Genomic DNA, 15,616 nt, shown 5'->3' on the forward strand with positions numbered 1-15,616 from the left:
CCGTCTCAAAAAAAAAAAAAAAAAAAAAAAAAAAAACACCATCAAAAAAAAAAAAAAAAAACAAAAAAAAAAACAAAAAACTCTATTGTCTACCACCTGTTAGTTTTCCATTTCTCTCTGAATCCCACTCCTAAAGCAGAACTGGGAAGGACAGGCTAGAGGAATGTATTTGAGCTGAGGATATACAATTTGATTTCCTCACTGCCACCTACTGTTCCACTGTCCTCCAGATAATGTCACAGTTGGCTATCCTTCCTTTATTCCAGAAGTGGAGGGAAAGGAACTCCAGGGCACACTTTCAGTGAAACACCAAAAATAAGAGAAAGACAAGACAAGTGACTAGTTATTCCTCAAATTAGATGACACATAGTTTTACTTACTGCAGAAACTTTTCTGCTGAGTTATACTTAAGGCTCATTTCTGTGCCAATAAGCCCTTCTTTATGCGAGAATACTGACATAATACTGATGTACCCATAGGAACTTGCTACGCAAAACCAATAAGATGGTGCCCCAGTACCTATCTCAGATCAGTTCACTGAAGTCCTCGGAATCAGATTAATTACTTCCCTGGTTGCTGAAGGAACATGATGGCTGTCTCCGAGTCACTATCTAGAATTGTGAGGACAGGTAGGGAATAAAACCAGAATACAGGACCCCATCAAGTGATAAGCCATCCTTCCAAAAAGGAGGAAAAGAGCAAGCTGGACACAGATCTTCAGCACAATTCCAGAGTATGAAACAGGTTTACAAAGCATTGAGGAGCTCCATTAACCACCTTAACTCAAATACCTTTTTTGATATGTTTTCTAATTTGGTAGATCAGGTGGCCACGTGAATCAGATCCTCTAAAAGTATCTAAGAGATTGCCCACAGCATTCTTGAGGGCAAGATAATGAAAGACAGATGAGATGAAGACTGAACATCCACAGCCAACTCACTAACGGCCATGGAAGCAGCTCTCTTTTGCACCATCACTAGATTCTTCCAGACTGGTGAAATGAATACCCAGAAGTTACTTTTAACAGTTTCAAGTTTTCCATGGTCACAACAAGAGAAATAATATGTGAATACCACAGACAACAGAATATAGATTCAAAATTATCTGAAAAGGGTGGACAAATTTGTTGGGAGCAGCAAGATAAAAGTAAACAAAAATAATTATTAAATATCTTTTATTTAATCTCCTTCCTGAAGTTTCATGGTGAGCAATCAGATTGTTGCCCCAGGCAGATGGTCCCTGTTAAGGAGCCTGGAATCCTAGTCACTGGTGTAATGGCAGGGGAAGCATGACCTGGACAGGCAGGCTGAAGCCTCCCGCTCCAAAATACACTTAAAAACACACAGCTTTCCAACAAAAGAATGGGGCAACACCTCCTTCTACTAAATGTAATCCAAGCAAAGGACAAAACATAATTTATTGGAGATGTTATGAAAAAGATTTACGTTCTTTGTAGCTCATAGGACTGACTTTAGGTTCCCTTTTAAGTCTAAAAGTTACAATTCTTTTTAAACTATCAAATCAAATAAAAGTATCAGCCAGGTATCAAGGAGACAAAAGATGAAAAATATTTATGTCAAATATTTCCCAAAGCAGTGGTTGCCTCTTTTCGATGTTCTGGCATCTTGTCACTGGTTTAGCAATTTTCTATACTTTCAAGTCTCTCTGGGGTATTAAGACATATCTACTTAAAAAGTTTTGCCTTCTACCAAACATAATATGTTTGTTTGTTTTAAATGATATGAAAACTAAAGTTTTCCAAATATACGTAGATTGAAAACACCTTTGGAGACACAAGGAGTAAAGGCGAACTGGGCAGTTTGTGAAAATCCCTAAACGAGGGGCGTCTGGGGCATTTGTTTCCCTCTCCACATCGACACCCCAAACTCGCCTCTCCGGACTCTGGAAGCGGGAAGGGAGCGGACAGCAAGCCAGGCCCTCCACGGGGAGGCCTGCCAAGCCAGGGAGAGCCCACCTTGGACTGGGCATGCTAAGGGAGCTAACAGCCAACACAGGTGTTTCCAGAAATCATTTTTGCAAGATTTTTCTGGAAGAAAATAATCATAATTTCTTCTTCAATTTCTTATCTTGGAAGCGTCTTAAAAGGCAAAACTCGCCAAAGACAAAGACAGTACACCTTAAAGCGCACAGACTAGCGCTTTCAACTAGCGGGAAGACTACTTTTTGACGTTTCTTTGTGGCAACTATAAACTCCAGTGAACTGAACTGCAAGCAGTCATGCAAAAAGCAACCTCGGGTATCCGTGATCACAGCGAACGCAGCCCTTTCTAAGCTCACCCCAGACGAGTCACGCGCGGCTGATGGGGTGGCCGGGTGGGCGCCCGCCACCTCTCGAGCCCAGCCCCTCGAGAAAGCGGCCGCCCAAGGGTTGCGCGTCGTCACCGGCGGCCCGAGCCAGGCCCCGCTCACCCCAGCTTAGCGGGCGGCCGGGTCCCGGGCCGCGGAAGGGGTCGCTCCAGGGGGCGCGGGGCACCCCGAGACCGCCCCGACGCGGCCCAGGGCGCGAGCGCAAGCTTCCCCAGCCCGAAGAGCGTGCCCATGCCGCCCCACGTCGCCACTGCCGGCTGCGACCCCCGAAAGATGTGCTACCTTTAAAGAGAGGACCAGCCGCGTTTCCGCGCGTGCCCGTCGTTCGCCGGCCGGGCCGAGGCGCCGGAGTCCAACCGTACGGTAGGCGCTGGGATGGGCGCAAGCGAGGCGCGCCTGGACGCCAGGTCCGAGCAAACCACAGCCGCCCACGGCCCCGCCCCGCCTGGCCCCGCCTCGCGCCTCTCTTCAGAGGCCGCCTCCAACCGCAGGCCGCAGCGCTGGCGCCCACTTGGCGGAGTCTTGCACGGCGATCTGAGCCCCCAGCCCCTCTCCAGCGGGGGCGGCGGTTCCGGGAGCGCCCCTTAGGTGGCACGTGGGAGGCTCCCTGCCTGCTGGTCTTCAGCTAATGGCCACCTGCCTGTGACTCCACACTGGGATGAGCTAACGCTTGTGGTTTCTGGGACTTACTCCCTGTGAAGCGCACCCCTTTATCAATGCACAAATGCAGGTGACCCTTGAGCGATGGGAAGAGGGCTTGGGGTGCCAAACCCTGCGCAGTCCATGGGGAATAGCTTTTGACTTCCGCAAAACTTGACACTTAATAGCCTACTGTTGACGGAAGCCTTGTTAATACATCAACTGCGGATCAACATGTATGCTGTATGCTCTATTTATTATGTACTGTGTAATATAGTATCTGCAGTATGGAAATCCATGTGTAAGTGGACCCACACAGTTCAAACCCGTGTTGTCCAAGGGTCGACTGTCATTGAAAGGAACCTTCTAAATATCAAGTGATAACAGCTCAGTATGAGACGTGTGTACATCACCTCTCCTTGTCCTTGCTACAACTCAGCCCCGAGGTGTGATCACTCAAAAGTTCACTGTGTCAGCTACCAGACCGATATGCAAACGAGTATGTAGTGAGAGATAAGGGTTTTATTTTTTTCTTGTTCACTTTTGAAAATCTGAGATCGAACTATATGAAACTTTCTGGAACTTCCCCTTTTGCCTACTGTCATGATGAAGTTCATATTGACACACAGATTCTTTCATAATTTTTTCCCAAATAGCTTTACTGAGTTATAATTGACAAGATAAACTCCACATACTTAGAGTGTAATTTGATAAGTTGTGACACCCTTGAAACTACCGCTGTAATCAAGATAATGAACATACACAAATCTCCCCAAAGTTTTCCTATTGCCTTCTATAATTCCTCTTTCGGGCTCCTCTCCTTTCTGCTTCCTGTCCCTGTAGATTAGATTGTATTTCTCATTGTAACATAAATTGAATCATAGAGAGTGGAGTGTACCCTTCCTTGTGGTCTGGCTTTTTGGACTAAGCATAATTGTTTTGAGATATCTATGTTGTTACTGGTATGATGTTCATCTTTTTTTATTGCCAAGTAATATTCAATTGTATAGATATACCACACACTGTTTATGCATTCACCTCATGACAGAAATTTGGATTATTTCTTGTTTGAGGGTGTTATACATAAAGCTGCCATTACTTTTCATCTTTATATGGATATATGTTTTCACTACTCTGGGGTAAATATTAATACCTAGGAGTAGCATAGCTGCATTGTATGATAGATCTATGATTAACTTTTACAAAGGACTGTCAACATGTTTTCCAAAGAGATTGGGCTATTTTACATTCCCACCAACAGTGTGTTAGAGTTCTGGTTCCTCCACCTCCTCACTCACACTTGGTATAATCAGTCTTTTTTTTTTTTTTTTTTTTGAGACAGAGCCTTGCTCTGTCGCCAGGCTGGAGTGCAGTGGCGTGGTCTTGGCTCACTGCAACTTCTGCCTCCCGGTGTCAACCTATTCTCCTGCCTCAGCCTCCCAAGTAGCTGGGACTACAGGCGCACCACCAAGACCAGCTAATTTTTGTATTTTTAGTAAAGACAGAATTTTACCATGTTGGCCAGGATAGTCTCTATGTATTCACCTCGTGATCCACGAGCCTCGGCCTCCCAAAGTGCTGGGATTATAGGCATGAACCACTGCACCCTGCCTGATCAGTGTTTTTAATCTAATGGGGACCTAGGGGTGTCACATTGTATTTTTAATTTGCATCCCCTAGTGAATAATGAATTCCCTAGTGAATGTTATAAGCGAATTTATCATCTTAATATCTTAATTGAAGTGTCTATTCAATTTTTTGCCCATTTTATATTGAGTTGTTTTCTCATTATTTTATTTTGAGAATTTTAAAATATATTCTGGATGCAAGACGTCTGCCAGATATATGATTGTGATTATTTCTTTTTCCAAGTCTATGGCATGTCTCGTTTTCTTTTTTCTTCTCTTTTCTTTTCTTTTTCTTTTGAGCTGGAGTCTTGTTCTGCCACCCAGGCTGGAGTACAGTGGCATGATTTTGGCTCAGTGCAACATCCACCTCCCGGTTCAAGTGATTCTCGTGCCTCAGCCTCCCAAGGAGCTGGCATTACAGGTGCCCACCACCATGCCCAGCTAATTTTTGTCTTTTAGTAGAAACAGGGTTTCACATATTGGCCAGGTTGGTCTCAAACTCCTAACCTCAAGTGATCTGCCTGACTTGGCCTCCCAAAGTGCTGGGATTATAGACGTAAGCCACCATGCTCAGTCTCATTTTCTCTTTTTCTTTTCTTTTCTTTTCTTTTCTTCTTTTTTGACAGAGTCTCACACTGTCACCCAGGCTGGAGTGTAGTGGCGCAATCTTGGCTCCCTGTAACCTCTTCCTCCTGGGTTAAAGCGATTCTCCTGCCTCAGCCTCTCAGATACCTGGGATTACAGGAATGCATCACTATGCCCAGCTAATTTTTTGGATTTTTAGAAGAAATAGGGTTTCACCATGTTGGCCAGGCTAGTCTTGACCTCCTGACCTCAAGCGATCCACCTGCCAGCCTCCCAAAGTGTTGGCATTACACACGTGAGCCACGGCGCCCTGCCCCAGCCTCATTTTCTTAATGGTACCTTTTGAAGAACAGAAGTTTTAATTTTGATGAAATCCAGCTTATCAGTTTGTTTTTTTATGGATCATTTGTTTGATGTTAAATTTAAGAAATTTTTGTCTAAGTCAAGGTCACAAAGATTTTCTTCTATATTTTCTTCTACATGGTTTATAGATTTAGGTTTTACATTTAGGTCTATGATCTATTTGAGTTAACGTTTGTGTATAGTGCAAGATAGAAGTCAAGGTTAATTTTTTTCATGTGTAGGTATATCCAATTAACCTAGCACCAGTTGTTGAAAAGACTACTGTTTTTCTCCATTTAATTGCCTTTGCACTTATGTGGTAAATCAGTTGTTCATGTATGTGTAGGTATATTTTCAGACCCTCTGTTCTATTTCATTAATATATTTTCCCATCTTTACACCAGTATCACACTATCTTGATTTCTGTAGCTTTCTAACAAGTACTTGTATTGAAATCATAGTTTTAGCCCTCCAACTTGTTCTTCAAAATTATTTTGTCTACTCTAGATTCCTGTATGATATTTTATCAAGCTTGTCAATATCTACAAAAATATTGCTGGGATTTTGCTGAAGATTGCCTTGAATGTAGAAATCAACTTGGGGAGAATCTGCATCTTTACAATGTTGCATCTTCAATAAACATGATTGAGAGAGTACTCTATTTACTTGGGTCTTCTTTATTTTCTCTCAACAACATTTGCAGTTTTCGGAGTACAAGTCAGACACATTTTGTCAGAAGTATTCTTAGGTATTTCATAGTTTTTAAATATTATGGTAAATAGTATTGTTTTTTAAATTTTAATTTCTATTTGTTTGTTGCCAGAATGAAGACTTGGAATTGATTTTTTATATTGGTCTTGTATCCTAACAACCTTGCTAAAATGACTTATTAGTTTTATTAATAGAAATTTTTATTAGAACTTAGAATATTCCATTAGATTTTCTACATAGATGGTCATGTTGTATGTGAATAAAGACAGTTTTACTTTCTTTCAATATAAAATGACTTTTTATTTCTTTTTCTTTTCTGATTGCACTATATGGCCAGTACAATGTTAAATAATTAACATTAATAAAGAGCTTTATCAATGACCTTCATTTGAAGACTCCATATTTTTAAGATGTGAATTCTCCCCACACTGATTTCTACATCAGGGTGAGAACAGACACCTTTGTCTTGCTCCTCATCTAAGAGGGTAAACGCTTCATCTTTAATCATTGACATATTGCATGGATATGCATAGTGTATAGATGCTGTTCATCAGATTGAGGAACTTCTCTTTTATTCCTACTTTGCAGAGAAATTTTAGATGAAAAATGGATGTTAGACTTTGTGAAGTACTATGTGTCTATTGAAATAATCTTACCGTTTCCCTTTTTAGTTACTAAAATGATGAACTACATTGATTGATCTTCAAATGTTAAACCAACTTTGCATTTCTGGCAAAAAGCCTTATTTGATCATAACTTATTATCCTTTTTACCTATGGTCAATTTCCTAAAATTTTGTTTAGAATTTCTACATCTAGCTTCATGGGGGATATTAGATTGTACTTTTCTTTTTTAGTAATATCTTTGTGAAATTGTGATATCAAGTAATGCAAGCCTCATAAAGCAAGCTGAGAAGTATTTCCTCCTATTCAATTCTGGAAGAGTTTACATAGAAATAGTATTTTTTATTCTGAAATGTTTGGTTGAATTCACCAATAAAGCCATCTGGGTCTGGAGTTTTTACTGTGGGAAGGTTTTTAACCAGAAATTCAATTACTTTAATAAATATAGTGCTACTTAGGTTACCTATTTCTTCTTAAAGGAGTTTTGGTGGTATAGTTCATATCTTTATATAAGTCTATCCATTTCATTTGGATTGTTAAATTGACAAAATATTGTTTATAATATTCTCTTATTATCCTTTTAATGTCTGTAGTATCTATAATGTTGTCACTCTCTCATTCCTGATGTTGGTCATTTGTGTCTACACTCTTTTTTATCTGATCAGTCTGGCTTAAGGATTATCAATTTTATTGATCTTCTCCAAAAACCAGACTTTAGTTATTTTCTTTTTTTATATATTTTTTTCTGTTTTATATTTCATTGCTTTCTGCTCTCATCTTTATTTCCTTTCTTTTGAATTTAAATTGCTATTTACTTTCTAGTTTCTCAAGGTAGAAGTTGAGTTCATTGATTTGAGACCTTTCTTCTATTCTAACACAAGCATGCAGTGCTATAAATATACTCATAAGTACTGCTTTAGCAGCATATTGTCAGTTCCTAAACTCTGAATCCACTAGACTCAGCCTGGATTCCCCCTCTCTTTGTAACAGACTAGACATTCTTTTAAGGCAATAAAATAGGAGTAATATAGGACTTATCTCATTTGTTTCTTATCTCTTGGAGATATTTGTCTTTTATTGCCTGATGTCTTGTTTCTTAAAAGTGTTGGGGCTCTGAAAATGACTCCAAAGTGAAGACCTTAGAAGCAGCCTCAGAAACAAAGTTTCTTTCTGATCTCCTTTTGCCCTTCATTCTCCCCTGAGGCAAGCCATAGAAAATAGAATTCCCCTTCCCCAAGGTGGATCATAGAAACCAGAACCCTCTTCCCCCAAAACCAGCCATAAAACCTAAAAATGTTGCTCTAATCTTCCTCTGCCTTTTTGGGTGACAGCTGGCTCTAAAGCAATTAAGACCCTCATTCCAGAAGGGTCCTACCCTATACCCAGGAGGAAGAAATGCTACAATATTTCTTCCTCAGGAAGAACCTTATCAGACAGACCTGGCTAGGTTTTCCCAATCAGCCTATTGCCCTTAGCTCATACCCTTTGGTTCATCTAATTACATTTCTATACACTGTCCCTGCATCAGCAAACCTAAACAAAAATCAGATAGCTCCCCTGTATCTTTGGATGTTTGTTCTGAAGATTCCCATGTCACATAAAACTGTGATCAAATAACTTTGTTATGCTTTTCTCTTGTTGACCTGTTGTAGGGATGTTGGCTGTGACCCTTATGATGAGGAGGAAAAAAGATCATTCCCTTTCTGTTCCTACAAAAGTCATTGCTTTAAATACTTTGTGTATTTTTTGTTGTTTTTGTTGTTTGGTTGGTTCTGGTTTTGGCTTCTTCTTTTATGCAGAGGGTAAATTCATTCCCTATTTCTCTATCTTGCTTGTTATAAGAAATCTCTTCCTCCTACTTTGTAATGGCCAAATAAGAAATCCCCTCATATGGAAACATTGCAGTTCTTTTAGCCTTCTTCTTTGCTGGACATTTAGGTTTTACTATTATAAAGTATGCTGTGTTGAACCAGACTTGCATCCCCGGGATGAAGCCTACTTGATCGTGATGGATAAGCTTTTTGATGTGCTATTGCAATCGGCTTGCCAGTATTTTATTGAAGATTTTTGCATCTATGTTCATCATGGATATTGGCCTGAAATTTTCTTTTCTTGTTGAGTCTATGCCGGGTTTTGGTATCAGGATGATGTTGGTCTCATAAAATGATTTGGGAAGGATTCCCTCTTTTTGGCTTATTTGGAATAGTTTCAGAAGGAGTGGTACCGGCTCCTCTTTGTATGTCTGGTAGAATTCGGCTGTGAACCCATCTGGACCTGGGCTTTTTTTGGGTGGTAGGCTCTTAATTGCTGCCTCAACTTCAGACCTTGTTATTGGTCTATTCAGGGTTTCGACTTCTTCCTGGTTTAGGCTTGGGAGGAGGCAAGTGTCCAGGAATTTATCCATTTCTTCTGCTATCCCATCAAGCTACCAATGACCTTCTTCACAGAACTGGAAAAAAACACCTTAAACTTCATATGGAACCAAAAGAGAGCCCGCATAGCCAAGTCAATTCTAAGCAAAAAGAACAAAGTGGGAGGCATCACACTACCGGACTTCAAACTGTACTACAAGGCTACAGTAATCAAAACAGCATGGTACTGGTACCACAACAGAGATATAGACCAATGGAACAAAACAGAGGCCTCGGAAGCAACACAACATATCTACAACCATCTGGTCTTTGACAAATCTCACAAAACCAAGAAATGGGGAAAGGATTCCCTGTTTAATAAATGGTGTTGGGAAAACTGGCTAGCCATGTGCAGAAAGCAGAAACTGGACCCCTTCCTAACACCCTACACTAAAATTAACTCCAGATGGATTAAAGACTTAAACATAAGACCTAACACCATAAAAACCCTAGAAGAAAATCTAGGCAAACCATTCAGGACATAGGTGTAGGCAAGGACTTCAAGACCAAAACACCAAAAGCATTGGCAACAAAAGCCAAAATAGACAAATGGGACCTAATCAAACTCCACAGCTTCTGCACGGCAAAAGAAACAGTCATTAGAGTGAATCGGCAACCAACAGAATGGGAAAAAATTTTTGCAGTCTACCCATCTGACAAAGGGCTGATATCCAGAATCTACAAAGAACTAAAACAGATTTACAAGAAAAAAACAAACAAGCCCATTCAAAAGTGGGCAAAGGATATGAACAGACACTTTACAAAAGAAGACATACATGAGGCCAACAAATATGAAAAATTGCTCATCATTACTGGTCATTAGAGAAATGCAAATCAAAATCACATTGAGATACCATCTCACACCAGTTCGAATGGTGATCATTAAAAAATCTGGAGACAACAGATGCTGGAGAGGGTGTGGAGAAATAGGAACACTTTTGCACTGTTGGTGGGAGTGTAAATTAGTTCAACCATTGTGGAAGACAGTGTGGTGATTCCTCAAGAACCTAGAAATAGAAATTCCATTTGACCCAGCAATCCCATTACTGGGTATATATCCAAAGGATTATAAATCGTTCTCCTATAAGGACACATGCACACGAATGTTCATTGCAGCACTGTTTACAATAGCAAATACCTGGAACCAACCCAAATGCCCATCGATGATAGATTGGACAGGGAAAATGTGGCACATATACACCATGGAATATTATACAGCCATCAAAAATGATGAGTTTGTGTCCTTTGCAGGGACATGGATGAACCTGGAAACCATCATTCTCAGAAAACTGACACAAGAGCAGAAAATCAAACACCGCATGTTCTCACTCATAGGCAGGTGTTGAACAATGAGAACACATGGACACAGGGAGGGGAGCTGTACACACTGGGGTCTGTTAGGGGGAAATAGGGGAGGGACAGCGGGGGGTGGGGAGTTGGGGAGGGATAGCATGGGGAGAAATGCCAGATATAGGTGAAGGGGGGAATGGCAGCAAATCACACTGCCATGTGTGTACCTATGCAACAATCTTGCATGTTCTTCACATGTACCCCAAAACCTAAAATGCAATAAAAAAAATAATAAAGTATGCTGTGAAAATCAAGTATCTTGGTGCATTTCTGTAAATATTGCTGAAGAATTTTTTTAGAATTTTAATTAGTATAAATATATTAGATTTTGATAGAAAGAGCCATATCTAAAATGATTGGTCAGATAATTGTGATATACTTTTCAATACAGGAATACACAATGATGCCATTTGTAGGACAAAAAAGAACATTGTATAGTCCTTTTAAAGAGAGTATTATAAAGCTTTGAGCAAACAAAGATTTTTGCTGTTTAAGTCAGAATAAGCTAGATTATGCTGAAATAACAAACAGCTGTGATTTAATGCAAAAAAAGGTTTATTTCTCAGTCAGGCTGCATTTCTGTCACAATTCAGCTAGAAGCTCTGGTTCCTTTTGTGCTCATTCTGAGACCAATGATGTTAGAGCAGCCACTGTCTAGAAAATTGTCTGTGACCATGGGAAAGAGACAGTAAGACGTGTACACTGCACCTTGAATTCGAACTATATATCAATTCTGTTCTTATTTCATTGACCAAACCTAGCTAAAATGGCAATACCTAACTTAAATTAGGTGAGGAAATACAATCCGACCTTATGCCTGTTAAAAGAAACCTGGTATGTTTGGAAACATCTATATTGACTGTTATATGTAAAATTATGCAACAAAAATGACACCAAAAATATTTTCACACACATAAAAAGATGTCTCAGTTTTGGCAGAGGGATGGGGTGGGTTGGTGGAGTGGGGGCATCAGACAGTCCTGGGAAACCTCAAGACAGCTTTAACTTCTGATACCAACTTCAGAGCTTATGAATTCTCAAGACCAACGTCAAATGTGATAATTTGTCAGAAGGACTGACAGAACTCATGGAAAGCAGTTATATTCATGGTTGTAGTTTATTATAGTGAAAGGATACAGATTAAAATAATCCAAGGAAAGAGAGGCATGAGGAAGGAAAGATATCAAAAGAAGTCCGTATGTAGAGTTTCCAAATGTCCTCTTCCCGTGAAATCATGAACAGAGCTAAATTTCTTCAGGCAACAATGTATGACAATACACATGAAGTACTGTAGATCTGGGAAGATCTTTCATGTTTACATTGGAGTTTGGTCATGTAGACATGGTTGGCTGCCTGTGTGTGGTTGGTCTTTAGCTTCCAACCTTCCCTGCTCTTGCGGTCAAGGTGATATCACATAGCCAAAAACCTCCACCATAAACCACATTATTATACTGTCCCCTGTGGTCCGAGGTTCCCAGGTAAATGAAAACCCTTCTATCAGGCAAGACACTCCAAGAACTAGGAGAGCACCTCCTAGGAGCCAAGTGCAACAGTCAGACCTCTCTTTGGGTAAGGTTAACTCTACTACACAGGGATCAAATTGTATTTGACTCAATGTCATTTCAGAGCTCTACAATGAATTTGTTTATATATTTTATTGTAAAGAAAAATAACAGGTAGACTCTACCAATAATATTTTCTATTTAATAAAGAGTCTTTATTTTTGGCAGTGTGGTGGGAGAAAGTAATGCTATACAGGCATAGGTCTCTTTATTGCACTTCTCAGATGCTATGTTTCTTACAAATTGAAGTTTTGTGGTAACCCAGGGTCAAGCAAGTTTATCGGCACCATTTTTCCAACAGCATGTACCCACTTTGTGTTTCAGTGTCACGTTTTGGTAATTCTTGCAATATTTTGAACTTTATTATGATTATTATATCTGTCGCGGTAATCTATGATTTGGGATCCTTGGTGTTACCATTGTAATTGGTTTGGGATGACGCAAACTGCACCCATATAAGAAGGCACACTCGATAAATCTGTGTTTTGACTGTTCCACTCACTGTCTGTTCTCTCATCTCTCTCCCCCTCCTTGGACATTTCTATTCCGTGAGACACATCAGTATAGAAATTAAGCCGGTTAAGAACCCTACAATGGCCTCTAACTGTTCAAGTGAAAGGATGAACTCCATGTCTCCCACTTTAAATTCAAATCTAAAAATGATTAAGCTTAGTCATGAAGGCATGTCAAAATCTGATATACACGCAAAGTCAGGCTTCTTGTGTTAGACAGCCAAGTTGTGAATGCAAAGGGAATGTTCTTGAAGGAAATTAAAAATGCTGCTCCAGTGAACACAAAAATGAAAAGAAAGTAAAACAACCTAATTGCTGGAGTGGGGAAATTTTCACAGCCTGGATAGAAAATAATATCAGCTATAACCTGCCCTTAAGACAAAGCTTAATCCAGAGCAAGGCCCTAACCTCTTTAATTCTATGAAGGTTGAGAGTGGTGAGGAAGCTGCAGAAGAAAAGTTTGAGATTAGCAGAGTTTGGTTCATTAGATTTAGGGAAAGAAGCCATCCCCATAACGTAAAATGCAAGGTGAAGCAGCAGGTGTTGATGGAGAAGCCGCAGCAAGTTATCCAGAAGATCTAGCCAAGATCATTGATAAAGGCAGCTACATTCAAAACAGATTTTCAATGTAGATTAAACAACCTTTCATTGGAAGGAGATGCCATCTAGGACTTTCATAGCTAGAGAGGAGAAATCAATGCCTTATATTAAATCTTCAAAGGACAGCTGGCTTCTTTTGTTAGGGAATAATGTGGGGGTGACTTTAAATTAAAACCAATGCCCATTAACTATTCTAGAAATCCTAATTCCCTTAAGAATTATGCTCAACCTGCTCTGCCTGTGATCTAGAAACATAACAAAGCCATCTGTTTACAGCATGGTTTACTGAGTATTTTAAGCCCACCATTGAGATCTACTTCTCAGTAGACGTAGAAGTATTTCAAAATGTTAATGTTCATGGACAGTGCTCACCCAAGAGCTATTATAGAGATGTACAAGGAAATTAGTGTTGTTTTCAGGCCTGCTAACACAATATCCATTCTGCAGCCCATGGATCAAGGACTGACTTTCAAGTCTTGTTATTTAAGAAATGTATTTTGTAAGGCTATTGCTGCCATAGATAGTGATTCTTCCAATGTATCTGGGAAAAGCAAATTGAAAACCTACTGGAAAGGATTCATTCTAGATGCCGTTAGGAACATTTGGGCTTCATGGGAGGAGGTCAAAGTATTAATATTAACAGGAGTTTGGAATAAGTTGATTCCAGCCTAAACGGATGACCTTGAGGCGTTTTAAGGCGTCATGGAGGAAGGAAGTGCAGGTGAGGTGGAAACTGCAAGGGAACTAGAATAAGAACTGTAGCCTGAAGATGCTACTGAATTGTTGCAGCCTCAAAAGACTTGCACAGTTGAGGAGTTGCCTCTCATAGGTGGGCAAAGAAAGTGGTTTCTTTAGATAGAATCTATTTGTGGTGAAGATGCTGTGAACGTTGTTGAAATGACAACAAAGGATTTGGAATATTCCATATACTTAGTTGATAAAGCAGTAGCAGGGTTTGATTCTATTTATTTGATTTCGTATTTATTCTAATTTTGAAAGAAGTTCTACTGTGGATAAAATGCTATCAAACAACATCAAATGCTACAGAGAAATATTTTGTGAAAAAAAAGAGTCAATCCATCCATATGCAAACTTCACTGTTGTCTTATTTTAAGAAATTGCCACAGACACCCCAACCTTCAACAACTACTACCTTGATCAGTCAGCAGCCATCAACATCAAGGCAAGGCCTTCCACCAGCCAGAAGATGACGACTCACTGAAGGTTCAGATGATGGTTAGCATTTTTTTCAGTAAAGTACTTTTAAATTAAGGTATGTGCAGTTTTTTAAACATAATGTTACTGTACACTTAGACTATAATATAGCATAAATATAACTTGTATATGCACTGAGCAACCAAAAAATTCATATAACTTGCTCATGTTTGCTTTATTGCAGCAGTCTGGAACTGAACCCACAATATCTCTGAATCATGCCTGTATTTGGCTTAATATGTAAACTTCCTACTTCACAGAGAATAGTTCAGGTACGCTTTGCATATTTCTCTCCTCGGACACTGCGAAACACCTCGCCAACATAAAAAGACACTATAAGATTTCCCTCTGTTTTAATTCGCCACATTTAAACCTGGAATGGACTTCATTATGCTTTGAAGATTGGTCATATTTTTCCTTTAAGAATTTGGTTTTTACTATGTAAAATATAGATAGCCTATTATTTAAATAGGTAAAGATTTTTTGCTTGTGCAAAGATCTCTCAAGATTTTTGACATGCAGTTTTCGTTTCATATTTCTTGAGATTAAGTTTTCCCTAAAGGAAATTAGTAAAGGAGCTAGTTAACTTTACTTCAAGATTAAGGTTATTCATTTTAAAATCGCAAATCCCAGCTAGTGTGTCTCTAAGTGCAGAAGAGCTTGCTGTCCTTTGCACTGTATCCACAGTATGAAGCCCTCGTAAATGGGGAATTATGAAATAAGCATTTCTAAATGGGCCAGGCTTAGCCATCACTGACAACATTGATTCAAAGCCATTACTCTGTGTTGAAAAGTGAATAAAGTCAAGGGCATTGTATGGAGCTCAAGATTTCATTAACAACATGTTCCTCTGGTTTTTGGTAGACTTTTTTTTGTGCAGCTTCATGGATCTGAAGTTATCACTTTTAAAAATAAGGAAGAAAAATGATTTTTAACCTATTGCTTTTTACTATTGCTTTTCTGGTAAAGCTTTCACATTGCAAACTATTTAAAATAAAATGTGACATTGAATCATGTTTTCCAACTTTGTAGATTATTTGGTTTTAAAAGCTGAAACTCAAGGAAAATAATTCTACAAATATATTTTGTTTTAAAAAAAAGGCAAATGAT

General features: G+C 39.4%; 1 protein-coding gene across 1 annotated transcript in view; it reads right to left on the minus strand.

Moving 5' to 3' along the window:
• Positions 1-2,718, minus strand: part of LOC108307114 (putative F-box/LRR-repeat protein 21) — a 12,119-nt gene extending 9,401 nt beyond the window's left edge. Inside the window, exon 1 of the mRNA XM_017532320.2 lies at positions 2,611-2,718. The gene's annotated coding sequence lies outside the window, so the exon portion shown is untranslated. The remainder of the gene's footprint in view (positions 1-2,610) is intronic.
• Between the last annotated feature and the right edge of the window lie 12,898 nt (positions 2,719-15,616).

Source organism: Cebus imitator, unplaced genomic scaffold, assembly GCF_001604975.1.
Source record: "Cebus imitator isolate Cc_AM_T3 unplaced genomic scaffold, Cebus_imitator-1.0 Scaffold76, whole genome shotgun sequence".
Taxonomy (NCBI): domain Eukaryota; kingdom Metazoa; phylum Chordata; class Mammalia; order Primates; family Cebidae; genus Cebus; species Cebus imitator.